At 36.8% G+C, this 14577-nt stretch overlaps 1 pseudogene; it reads left to right on the top strand.

The window, feature by feature from the left end:
- Window positions 1–1353: 1353 nt before the first annotated feature.
- Window positions 1354–2327, top strand: LOC131641011 (germin-like protein subfamily 1 member 17; annotated as a pseudogene).
- The last annotated feature ends 12250 nt before the right edge of the window (window positions 2328–14577 follow it).

Below are 14577 nucleotides of genomic sequence, written 5' to 3'. Positions count from 1 at the left end.
TGTTATTATTGTTGTTATTATTATTATTATTATTATTATTATTATTATTATTATTATTATTATTATTATTATTATTATTATTATTATTATTATTATTATTATTATTATTATTATTATTATTATTATTATTATTATTATTATTATTATTATTATTATTATTATTATTATTATTATTATTATTATTATTATTATTATTATTATTATTATTATTATTATTATTATTATTATTATTATTATTATTATTATTATTATTATTATTATTATTATTATTATTATTATTATTATTATTATTATTATTATTATTATTATTATTATTATTATTATTATTATTATTATTATTATTATTATTATTATTATTATTATTATTATTATTATTATTATTATTATTATTATTATTATTATTATTATTATTATTATTATTATTATTATTATTATTATTATTATTATTATTATTATTATTATTATTATTATTATTATTATTATTATTATTATTATTATTATTATTATTATTATTATTATTATTATTATTATTATTATTATTATTATTATTATTATTATTATTATTATTATTATTATTATTATTATTATTATTATTATTATTATTATTATTATTATTATTATTATTATTATTATTATTATTATTATTATTATCTATTTTTCGAATTTTGGATTGCAGTGAAAGCCAAGTTAATTATTTATTGGCCAAGTAATTTTGAAATGGTATTTCTATTTTGCCTTGTGAGCATATATTAGCGTGATGCTATGTGATGCTATGATTGTGACCAAATAACTAAAAAATTAAGTCTCCAGACTAAGACGAAATCTTTACTGAATTTAATTTGATTTTTCCAAGAATATTTCAAAATAAAACTACCATTACAAGAACATGTACTAAATCAAATGTCAAGTAGACAATGTAATGACTTCAAATTTGATTGACTTTGGTGAGGCAATTAAGCATACATACTATTTATGAAAGAATGATTCATTATCTAATACAAAATTATAACAGTAAGGAACAGTTGCAAACCAATTCAACTTTCATATTTATTCAAAAACAACTAGTGATAATTAAATACCCAGAAATAAGACAGTCTAAATCTTAACTTGATTTAGCCAAAAGCTTTCTATTTTAAAATTTGATTGACTTTGGTGGGGAGATTTAGCACGGTAGTTGTTAAAGAATGGTTCATTCTTTAATACAAAATTAATTAATTACTGTAAAGATCAAATGCAAACCACTTCAATATTTCTACCTTATAAATAGAAAGCTATACATGCAACATAACTCAATTCTCACAAGCAAATAATAACTTACATAATAACAAGAATCATTGAAGAGTAGTAGTGAGTAGCAAAATGAAAGTTCTTTACTTCCTTGTTAGCATCTAGGCTTTGGTATCAGTTTCCTTTGCTTATGACCCAAGCCCTCTCCAAGACTTTTGTGTTGCAATCAAAGATCCTAAAGATGGTGGTATGTATATCTTCCTCCTAAACCTTACTATTTAGATTTGAAATTTTTTTTCTTGTTTATTTAGCTTTAGTTAAGAATTAATATTATTTACTTCTTTTTAATCTAATACAATTATGCTTTGACAATTTGTAGTATTTGTGAACGGAAAATTCTGTAAAGATCCTGCGCTAGTTAAAGCTGAAGATTTCTTCAAACATATTGAACCTGCAAATCCCGTAAATGCATTGGGCTCTCAAGTTACTCCAGTATTTGTAGACCAACTACTTGGACTAAACACACTTGGAATATCTTTAGCTCGCATTGATTTTGCACCTAAAGGATTAAATCCACCACACATTCACCCTCGAGGGACAGAGATCCTTACAGTTCTCGAAGGAACACTTTATGTTGGATTTGTCACTTCCAACCAAGATAAAAATCGGCTTTTCACCAAAGTTCTCAACAAGGGTGATGTGTTTGTGTTTCCAATCGGTCTAATTCACTTTCAATTAAATGTGGGATATGGCAACGCTGTTGCCATTGCTGCACTTAGCAGTCAAAATTCAGGAGTTATCACTATTGCAAATGCTTTGTTTAAATCAAATCCTCTTATTTCTGATGAGGTTCTTACTAAAACTTTTCAAGTTGATAAGAGCATCGTTGATTATCTTCAAGGGCAGACTTGGTATGACAACAATTAGTTTGAAAACTTGATAAGTTCTTCAATCACCTTATGCAATCAACCTTATCTACTTACTCATTAGTTTTGTTAATAAATAAAATGTATTGGTTATTTATTTAAATACATAGTTGTTTTATTTTAAATTTCATGTGGTTCAATAATAAATTGTTTATGTGATTTTTGTAATATATTAATTTTCTACCATGTCCCCTTCTCATATAAGTTTGAATTATTCATGAGTGATTTTTAACTATAAGTTACTCTACGTACTAGAAAGAAACAACTTTTAGAATAATGCAAATAGAAATTAACACCAAAATCAGAAGAATGAGGACCTTGATAGTAGAAATAAACCTAAACGTAAGATTGTTTTGCCTCTATCTTCGAGAGAAGATTCAAGAATCACCTTCCCTTGGGGGAAAAGGATTATTGTTAAACTTTTGGGGTAACATTTTGGCTGCAAAGATTTGAAGACTCAATTGAAATAGATTTGGGGTGAGAAAATGAGTCATTAGTCTTATAGATTTGGAAAAAAAATATTTTCTTGTCTATTTTACAAGTGAAGAAAATTACACACGTCTCATTTATGATCACTACCGTATAAAAAGAGAGTGGAGTTCAAATTTCAACTTAGTCAGTGCAACAACCCATACGTCTATAGTATGGGTAAAAATTTATGATCTATCAAATAAGTACAATAATAGTATATCTATAACGGTCCAATTCATTTGGTACCAGCTGATCTGGGACCTTTAGGATTAGAACTTGCTACACCTCTAAAGAGTATTCAAAATAAAACAAGCAAGCTCAAACCCAACATGGGTAATGTCAAGCTCAATGATAAAGAGTTTTCAACAACTATATCCAATTGATCTACGTAAAACCTAAAGCATAAACATAAAACGTAAAGGGAAGGGAAAAGAGAAGATAAATTTGACTTAATGATTTTCTGCCTCTCCACAAGGTGGCAGCAGACTTTAAATATTAAACCCTAATGGGTATCAACTTGGGTCAGGCCCAAAACAACAAGTAGTGCTTACTTTAATTACAAACAGAATTGAAATACAGTAATAAAATAAGACTTAGTTTGTTTCAAATCCATCCAGCCATTTGGGCCTTGCCTATTTCGTGTGGGCCTTCCATCAGTACTCACCGGCCCAAGAGCGACCTTGTCCTCAAGGTTGGGTCCATGATACAGCCTGGGTTGGATAAATGAAGAGGACCACGTGGAGGTTGAAATCTGGCGGTGGAGAGGAGTTTTGGGCAATTGGGATACAGCTGGAATGGGTTGTACCGCATGTGGGACAAGTGGGGATGCATCTTTACAGCTGTTAGGCACATGGGGAAGTGTGGCAGACTCCAAGGACGGTGGAGATTGAGTGAGATTGGTATCCAATGAAACCAATGGTGGATAATGACTGTATGTAGATCTGTTGGAGATATGTTGTGTGTCTCGAGGTTGTGAGTTCCTAAGTACTTTAGGTTCAGATACATTACTTTGAAAGTGTAAGTCTTTGAACATCAATTTTTTTCACTCAGAGTCTTTGTCTTCTCATCCTCACTCTGCTTTGGCTCTTCATAAAAAATCAACTTCTCAAGCTGTTCGGCAGATGCGGCCACTTCAGCATTTTGCGTCTTTTGAATAACGTTAGGAGGGAAGGGGGGTTCTATCGATTCATCGTCTGAAAGCTCAAAGGTGGCCGGAATGGGTTTGAAGGGGGTGGAGCCATGAAACATACGGAGTTGAGAGACGTGGAATACGGGGTGGATCTTGGAAGATGGAGGTAATTCAAGGTGGTAAGCAACCTTGCCGATGCGTTTTAGAATCCTGAAAGGGCCGTAGTAACGTTTCGCGAGTTTGTTAGACACACGGCGGTGTACGGAGGTTTGGCGGTATGGTTGAAGTTTGAGCAAGACGAGGTCACCGTCGGCGAAGGTAATGTCACTTCTTTTCTTATTACTTTGCTGTTCCATGATTTTTCGGCTCCGCTCCGAATTTCGCTTAACCATATTGACTAACTCGTTTCTTTGTTGCAAGGAGGTGTCCACGTCTGGTAAGGATGAAGATCCAGAGTTGTAAAGAGGGAAAGACGGAGGAGGACGGCCATATAAAGCTTCAAAAGGGGACATTTTGATGGAGCTATGGAATGTTGTGTTGTGCCACAGTTCTGCAAGATGTAAGTATTTCATCCATTTCTTTGGTTGTTCACTGGCAAAGCATCGTAAATACGTTTCTAAGCATCGGTTAACTACCTCTGTCCGTCCGTCCGTTTCAGGGTGATACACGGTGCTGTATTTGAGAGTGGTACCTTGTGCTCGGAACAATTCCTTCCAAAAGGTGCTAAGAAAAAGGGGATCGCGATCCGAGATGATGGACTTAGGTGTACCATGAAGACGACAGATTTCTACAGCAAAGCGTAAAGCCAGATCTTTTGCCGAGAATTTCGTTGGAAGCGCAATGAAGTGGCAGAATTTGGTTAATCGATCGCACACGACCTAGATGACAGTGTGTCCAAAAGAAACGGGTAAATGAGTTATGAAATCCATCGTTAGATCCTCCCAGACCTGGTTAGGGGTTGGTAACGGTTGGAGCAGACCTTGTTTCTTCTTTGGTAGGTATTTATTCTGTTGACATATCATACACTGTTTGATAAAGAGTTTGGTGTCTTTGTAGATACCCGGCCAGAGGAAAGAAGAAGATAAACGAGCTAGTGTTGGTTGGAGCCCTGAATGGCCCGAGTGTGGAGTGGCGTGAAACTCGTGCAATATGTGATTGCGAAGATCTGCAACTGGAGGTATAAAAATCTTGTCTTTGTAATTAAGAATGTCATTTTTTTGATGAAAATGTTGGTGTGAAACTGGATCTGTTAAAACCTGATGCATCAAAGTCTGACCTTCTGCTTCTTTTATGTAATATTGCTGGAGTTCGTTGATGAACCGGGGAATGGGAGAGGAGATTGTGAGTAGAACGGCATCCTCATCCGATTGAATGCGACTCAGGGCATCTGCTACTTGATTAGATTTACCAGGTTTGTAGAAAATTTCAAAGTCAAACCCTTGTAATTTAGCAGCCCACTTCTGCTGTTCCGGAATTTGGATAGTTTGAGCCAACAAATTCTTCAAACTCTTCTGATCTGTATAAATGTGGAACTTTCTGCCAATCAAATATTGACGCCATTTCTTTACAGCTTCAGTAATGGCGTACATCTCGCGTACATACACGGAGGATGCTTGGAGGCGGTTGCACAGTTTCTTGCTGAAGAAAGCGAGAGTGTGACCTTGTTGTGATAAGACCGCACCAACAGCAATGGCGGAAGCATCGATTTTGAGGATGAATAGTTGGGAGAAGTCGGGAAGACTCAAAACAGGAGTTTCAGTCATTTTTTTCTTAAGTATTGTAAAAGTTGTCTCAGCTGATGTATTCCAACACAATTTAGTGGATTTTAACAGATCGGTGAGCAGAGCGGCGAGAGAGGCGTAGTGACGAACAAATCGTCTGTAGAAACCGGTGAGGCCCAAAAAAACCCTGAGAGCCGTGAGGGAACGAGGCCGTGGCCAATCGACCATTGCTTGAATTTTTGCAGGATCTGGCGTAACGCCTTGTTGGGAAATCACATGACCTAGATAATCCACAGTAGGAACAGCAAAAGTACATTTGGACAACTTGGCAAAAAACTGATTAGCTAATAATAGGTTTGAAATCAATTTTAAATGAGTAGCATGATCAGAAATGCAAGAACTGTAAATTAAAATATCGTCAAAGAAAACTAAAACAAACCGTCGTAGGTAGGGGCGAAGTAGATCATTCATTGCCGATTGAAAGGAACTAGGAGCATTAGTTAACCCAAAGGGCATCACTAGGAACTCATAGTGCTCATCAAATGTTCTGAATGCCGTTTTATGTGTATCCTCCGGTTTAACTCTGATTTGGTGATAACCAGATCGTAGATCAATTTTAGAAAATATAGTTGCCGAACCCAGTTCATCAAAGAGCTCATCGATTGTAGGTATAGGGAAACGGTCACGAACAGTAACGGCGTTTAACGCACGATAATCCACACAGAAACGCCATGAACCATCCTTCTTTCTAACAAATAAAACAGGGGAAGAATAAGGACTATTACTTGGTTTAATAATGCCTTCGAGCAACATATCTTGAATGATGGTGGTCATAGCCTCTTTTTGGGAATGGGGGTAACGGTATGGTTTGACGTTAACCGGGGCTGTGTGGGGTAGTAGGGGAATGTTATGGTCATGAAGTCTGGTTGGGGGCAGGCCATGAGGGTTATCAAAAACTGCAGCATGGGATTGAAGGATTGATGAAATTTGGGTCGGGAGAGAATGTGTTAAGGTGTCAAGTTGGCTTGTGTGGGTCTGGGTAGGTTCCGCAAACTGGTCACTAGAGGGTTGGTAGAGGAGGAGGTGGATGGAGGCAATGGAGTCAGTGTGAATTAAATGGCAGAGTTGGTTGTACGAAGAGTGAGATGGAAAAGTTTTTGGGTCACCGGTAATTGTGATTTCAGTATTCTGGTAGGTAAAGGCAATTTTTGGAATTGAAAAATCAGCAAGGAGGGGGCCGAGGGTGCGGAGCCATTCCATTCCCAAAACTACATCCGCACCTTCAATAGGAATTAGGTGGAAGGGAATTGTGAACAAATGGTTTTGTAAAGTAATAGATACTTGAGGGCATATACCGGAACAAGATAATTTTGAGCCATTACCGACCATCACCGAAAAATTAGGAATAGGATTCGTTGGTAATTTCAAATGGTGGGCAATGCGCGGTTGAAGAATATTGTGGGTGCTGCCCATGTCTATTAGTACTGTCACAGTCAAGCCATGAATGAGAGCATTGAATTTCAAAGTTTTGGGGGAAAAGTGGCCGCTAACTGCCTGGGGGGACAATTGAAAATTGGTGTCCTCCGCTTCAACTGTAAGATTAGGTTCCTCGGTAGGATTAGTAAGCACACAATCCAATGCGTCCTCCTCATCCATTACCAAGAGCAAAAATTTCCCGGTAGAGCACTTGTGTCCTGGTATAAATTTCTCGTCACAGTTAAAGCATAGACCTTGAGCACGACGCTATTGAAGTTGGGAATTTGAGAGGCGACTGATAGGGAGTTTTGGTGATTGAGGGAGAGGGTTTGGTTTGGCTGGAGTGGTGGTTACGGTGGATAGGGGCTGTGTCGTGTGGGGTTTGGAAAAGGTGTGGGAAAATGATTTTTGATATTTGGGTTTGGAATCCTAAATCTTAGATTCAATTAACTTTGCTAGGCCTATAGCTTGTGATATGGAGGTGGGTTTTAGAATTGCAATTTCGTTTTGGATATCCGAAGTAAGGCTGGAAATGAAGCAATTCAAAATAGCTTCTTGCGACAAACCCACGACTTGCGTGCCCAATTTTTCAAACGCCGTTTGATAGTCGACAACCGAACCAACTTGCTTGAGTTTGAAAAGCTCTGCTTGATGATTAGTGTAGGTAGACGGCCCAAATCGTAGTTCAAGGGCTTTAGTAAACGAAGCCCAATCTGTTAGGAGTTGACTTTGGTGCATCCATTTGTACCAACAAAGAGCGTCTCCTTTCATATAAAAAGAGACCATGGCTAATCTATTTTCCGGAGGTTGCTGGTAGAAGTTAAAGTATTGCTCCGCTTGAAAAAGCCATTCGAGCGGATTCGATCCGTCAAACAAGGAGAGTTCCAGCTTAGGGGTACGAAATACGGGTTGAGGGTTATGGGGGGGAGTGGGGTGTAAGACACTTGGGGCTGAAAAGGTAACGAAACCTGTGGTGTGGGTGAGATTCCAGCGGTGATAAAGGGAAGGGTGAAATTATTAAAGTTATGAAATGAGGGAATGGGGTGGCTGTAGGGAGTAAACAGTGTGGATCCAAGGGTGGGTATAGCTTGGGTCATACGGAGTGTGGTGGGTATAGTAGATGTATATGGGGGAACGGTAAAATGAGTGGAGGTTCGGCCAGATGTTGGTGTGCTTGTGGGAGTAAAGGGTTGTGATATAGGAATAGAGTTCACAATTGTGGAAGCGGTTTGTTTAACCGTACCTGAGGATGAACCCGAAGCAAGGTTTGGAGGTGGCGGTTGTGCCTCTTTTTGAGCTACCAGCTTCGTTAAAATCGACATCATGGAGTCGTAACGTGAGTCTGCGATGTTCCGGTCCTTGTCCATGCGAGTGTTCAACTGTCCAACTTGGAGTTGCAGCTCGGTAGCTGCCATGGCAAAGCGTTCGTCAAGTTGATTTTGGGTGTCTTGAAGGGCATTGTCTAGATGCAGACCCGCCGTTTGAACTGCTGTTTGTACAGCTTCATCAATAATTTCTTTGGAATTAGGTGGTTTGGGAGGGGCCATGAGAACAAAGGATGAAAGCACCAATTTGATAAAGAGTTTTCAACAACTATATCCAATTGATCTACGTAAAACCTAAAGCATAAACATAAAACGTAAAGGGAAGGGAAAAGAGAAGATAAATTTGACTTAATGATTTTCTGCCTCTCCACAAGGTGGCAGCAGACTTTAAATATTAAACCCTAATGGGTATCAACTTGGGTCAGGCCCAAAACAACAAGTAGTGCTTACTTTAATTACAAACAGAATTGAAATATAGTAAATAAATAAGACTTAGTTTGTTTCAAATCCATCCAGCCATTTGGGCCTTGTCCTATTTCGTGTGGGCCTTCCATCATTCAACATGGGCAAGCTTACCTCATACCTAATTTGGTCTTATTTATAGCAGTGACGTGATGAGACGGGTGTTAGACAATGACAACTTATCTAGAGGGGGTGAATAGATCCCCAAGTTAAAATTCAGTTTTAAAAAATATTTTAGAAATGTACAAAAACTATGGAAAGCGTAAGTGATATCCTAGATCAAACAAATTCGTCTAATCCGAACTGATTATTGGAACCTCGGATATGCGTAAGAAAGCAAATGGAATGTGAAGACAATGATAAAAACACAATACAATATTTTCTCAATCAATCATTTTACTATAACCACAATGATAACCTATTTCTAATGAAATCAATTAATACACAAAATACAAATATCTAAATTATCGAACACTTGGTGTGCATTTTGATATTTCAGACTTTTCTTTCGACTTTGTTGATATGAAAACTCAATAGAAATTCTACGAATTGTAATCTAATCAGCAAATAAAATTAAAGTTTGACACAAAGGATTTTTTCTATACGTATCAATGCACAGTCAATGAATTTAACAATCTGCGATTAAACATAAAATATAGAAGTAACGAGATAGCGAGAGAGAGAGAGAGGGGGACACGAGGATTTGTTTGGGAAGTTCACCAATCGTCCTTGCTATGGCCCAATAAGAAATCCGTTGGAAGGTAGAATCGGAATACTCAATTCCAGCAGTATTGTTCCAACGGTTAGTGAGGGAGTGGTCGACAACATACTACAGTAGTACCATACTTGCGCCACCCTATCTGGGTAATGGAAACATATGTACTTCGTACTATTTCCTCACATTAACAAAATTTGATCTTTATCTTCTAATTTACAGAGGTTTTTGATAGTAGATGTTGAAGCATGTTTAGAAGGACCAAAACTTGAGTCACCAGAACCTAAGTCATTAGAGTCTTCAGAACTTGTTCAAACAGAACCTTGTCTTCGGAGTCTTTAGCACTTGGTCTTTGAATCTTCAGAGCCTAAGTCTTCATAGTCTTTAGAACTTGTTCATCTAGAATCTTGTCTTCAGAGTCTTCAGCACTTGGTCTTCAAAAGCTTTGTCTTCAAATTCTTCAAAACTCGTTCTTCTAGAACCTTGTCTTCAGAATCTTCATAACTTGGACAACAAAATATCAGAGCTAGGGGAGTCCCTAGAAGCTATTTCATGAGAGTAACAATCAAAAGCTTTATCACTAACGTTCATCAGAACTGTTGTTATAGAAGCATAGAACTTGACTGAATCTTTGTAAACACACTAGTTTCTTCCAGATGCAGAGTGTGTTAAATTCAGAACTTGATGATGTCACACGCCTTTTCTTCAGAGTCAGAACCTGTTAGCAAAAGCTACACACTAGACAGAAACCGTTAGAGTACTAAGTTCTTCTATAAGATATCATTTAATGTATCATCAAAACATAAGGCCAGATGCAGAACCAAATCTTGTTTTTACATGGAACTCTGTGCCATTATCAGATCTTAAGCATTTTAAGGATTTTATAAATTGTTTTCCAACATAAGCTACAAATTGTGTAAGGATATCTTTGGTTTATCCATAGTTTTGAGGAAAATTGACCAGGTATATCTAGAGAAGTCATCTACCAGTTTTAGGAAATATTTGTGTCCTAATGTAGAAATGGTGGAAAAGGGACCCCACAAATCAGCATGTAGAATTTCAAAAACATCAATATAACAAGTCATGCTATTAGGAAAAGGGAGCTTTACTTATTTAGCAAAGTGAATATAATCACAAGGAGAATATGTGTTTTTACATGAAATGAAAGGGAAATTTTTAGCAACAGCTTGAAAACTATATGACATAAATGTCCTAATTGTAACATCCTACCAATATCCGTCTAGAATCATATCAATAAAATATTAGTAACTGGTACTGAGTACATACAAAAGTCATAAATAATGACATAAACTATATACATTTCAATAATGTCTTGGAAATGAATACAATAAGTATGTCTACAGAATAATAATACACATCGGAAGAGAAGATCAGGTACGTGTCCACATCCTTCAACTACATAGCTCATAGTCCAAGCTGCTAGCAAAACCTCGATCTTGCATGGTACCTGGAAAAAATAAGATGAATGGGGTGAGATTACTAAATCTCAGGGAGTCCCCTATCCTATGGGACCTCTCGGATCTATAAGATTCATGCATCATCAACGGATCCATCATTGATCCTAAGGTTTCCTCACTATCTAGTATATGAAAACCTATAAACTCGTAGCATCACGATTGAGTGTCCCTTGACCACCCAATTGGATACTCTAATCACATATCACGCAACCTGATATTAGGTACATGTTTCCTCCAGAATAGTTCTTTCGAGTTTACCTACCAGCCTTCTCTCGGTAGCTATCCTCAAGATCTGGTCTTCCAAGTTTACCTTTCTATCTGCTCTCAGAAACAAGCCCCAAATCACACTTTTTAATGTTAGAACATGAAATGTTTTGATCAATATTTCTAGTTTTGATGATAACATTATATATGAATTTTGTATAAGACAATGTGGTACCCTAATTATGCACGTTTTCCATTTCAGGAAAAGTCTAAAAGAGTATGCACAAAATCAGCATTCAGAAGCTCTGACCCAGACGATCTGGATGGCTTCATCAAAACATGGTCTGGAAGACATCAGAAGATGGTCTTGAGAAAATCAGAACATGATATGGAAGACATCAAAAGATGGCAATCAGAAGCATGGCTCTGAAGATCTGATGGTATCACGCTGCAAAGCACTTCCAAAGTCTGATGACTGAAGTTACAATCTGCACCAACGTTGAAGACTCTGATATTCAAACATCATTCTAATAGTCTGAGTCCAGAAGCAAGTACAACATGAAAAAACTACAACGTCAAATCTGACTGACAAAAGGAACGTTAGAAGCTACAAAAGGCAAAGTCAGCAAGAGTGTAACACCCTTCTAAACCCCCGCGGAAAATATAATATTATCAGAGTAATAACACATCAAGGATGCTACAATTCTTAAATAAATAAAACATCAAGTCGATTGTCATGCTTTTATTAAAAATTAACCAATAACAAACAGGTGTTTGGCACAGCGGAACTTAATTCAACAGTATTAGGAACATCTCCACATAAATACTCCATACATAAATCCATAGCCAAAAGGCAACAAAGTATAACAAGTAACGCTAAGACTAGTCGATCCCAGTGTTACAATCAGAGCATGACTCGACACGAACTACGGGCTAGCCTACAGGCTATCTTCACCCAATCAAAACGCTGCTACATCCTTAATCTGAAATCATCAAAGTAAGGGTGAGTTTCATTCGAATTAATAACCATTATACAATCATAAGCAATAAAATCTCATAGCAACTATCATCCATTCAACATACATATAATCAGAATTATTATAACAAGCAAGCATCAGTGTATAAACATCATCTATCACACCACACAATCATCCAATTATATCATGTTATAATGCAATGAATGGACTGACACTCATGCATGTGGTACCAAAATTCGTGAATCATATCACAGGACTTCTCTCTTTGATACTGCCCTCTAGTCGCTCACACCCCACATGGGCACACGACTACTGCCTCATCGCTCACACCCCACATGGGCACACGATGACTTCCCGCTAATCTCCGCACAATGGGAATTAGCCTTCCAATGCAAATGATTTATGCATAATGCACACATGACACATACTTACATCATCATACATCATCATCATTCCGATGCTTAACATCGCTTATCACCTCTTACCAATAACATCATAACAAGTATGTACATGTATAAGCATCATTCAATCATTCACACCATACAACACATCATCACAATAACATACACATCACAATTATGTTAATTGCCACCTTAATCCAATTCAACAATAATTTAATCGAATAAATAAATAAGTCGGCCACTGCCCATATTATTACTTCATCAGATAAAGCATCTCATTAGCTTCGCAACGCCCAAAACGGCACATAAATCGGATACTCGGATCAAAAGTTATGGGTTTTTGGAAAATAAAACATTTTTAGAAAAGTGCTGCAGAACCCGGGTTGTCCCTACATGGGAACCGGTTCCTGGCAGCTTCCCAAAACACGCCTCTGATTTTTACTATGGGGAACCGGGTTGTCCCTACATGGGAACCGGTTCCCAGCTACCCAGAATCCACATCTCTCTGTTTTTATAAGGGGGAACCGGTTCGTCCCACATGGGAACCGGTTCCTACGTACCTGCATAGCAAAAATCACCATTTTGACAGCATTTACCCTATCCCATTTCCCCAATTTCAGGTACATACGAACATACACACAATTATCATTGATTTTCACACAATTACACATTTCAAACAAGTTATTGACATGTATTAACATCATATATCACAAGTATCAAGAGAATCATGTCAATTCATACAAGATTATCAAAACCTAACAAAATCCCCAACCCGACACGTACGATTGAACTAAACGATAATCCTAATCAATCCTACTACCTACAATCGCATAAGGATCACTAACCCGAAGAATCCCCCCTTACCTTAGAGTCGAATCTTCGAAGTTCTTCTCCCCCTTTGGCTCTTCTCACTTTCACGTGTTCTTCAGTTCCAAAATCTGCTTCTTCTGCTTCTGCTTCTCTTTCTCTAATTCCTTTATTTTATGAAAAATAAAATAAAATATTCTTAATGGGCTTGCTTAGTTAACACCCCCCCTTCTGCTACTCACCACTCTAGCCCAAACCAATATTTCATCATTTTCCACATAATTCCCAAACATTATTAATTCTTATAATTTAATTAAAGAAAATAATTAAATTAATAACAAGAATTAACGGGGTGTTACAAAGAGCAGTTGAAACAAGGTTCGAGGTAGTTGACAAAAGAGTGAAACATTAAATGAAGCAGTGTACTATTCACGTAAAGCATTAAATGCTACTCAACAGTCACTTTTCTCATTGCATATATAAGTGAAGCTCGGGATGCTGAAGAACCAGACAACATACACTAAGAAACCTTATGCTGCCAAATTGATTCTCAACATTATCACACAAATAGAAAAGATCTTCATCTTCAACCTCACAAATATTGTAATATCTTAGTGAGTGTTAGAAATTAATCTTGAGAGAAAATCGCTTGGTGATTATAGCTTATTAAGAAGTACATTAAACTCTTGTAATATTGTTTACTATTTTGTAAAAGGAATTCCTAGAGTGATCAAGTTGTGATCTATATACTCTAGAAGACTTAGAAGTTGTCTAAGTGGATAACCATTGTAATCAAGATTGATTAGTGGATTAAATCCTCAGTGGAGGTAAATCACTCTGTCAAGGGTTGAATGGAGTAGTTTGATTAACAACGAACCAAGATAAAAATAATTGTGTGATTATTTTTTATCTGCCATTTTTAGAAACAACCCTTATTCAACCCCCCCCTTTCTAAGTGTTTTTCACTCCTTCAATTGGCATCAGAGCGCCGGTTCTAAGTGCAAACGCTTAACAGTGTTAGACAAAAGATTCAGGAGAATAACACAAAAATGGTTGATCCAGTACCACCTCCTACTGATCAGAACAACAATGGTAACAATGGAAGTAACAATTTCATTGGATACAATAGATCCCCAATCTTTGATAGTGAGAACTTTGAATACTGGAAAGATAGGCTTGAAAGTTATTTTCTATGTCAAGATGGTGATCTATGGGATTTAGTGTTGGATGGTTACACACATCCTGTAACTACTCGAGG

The sequence above is a fragment of the Vicia villosa genome, unplaced genomic scaffold (assembly GCF_029867415.1).
Source record: "Vicia villosa cultivar HV-30 ecotype Madison, WI unplaced genomic scaffold, Vvil1.0 ctg.003450F_1_1, whole genome shotgun sequence".
NCBI classification, from domain to species: domain Eukaryota; kingdom Viridiplantae; phylum Streptophyta; class Magnoliopsida; order Fabales; family Fabaceae; genus Vicia; species Vicia villosa.
Note: the sequence above shows the minus strand (reverse complement) of the source record. Positions and strands in the feature narration are given on the sequence as shown.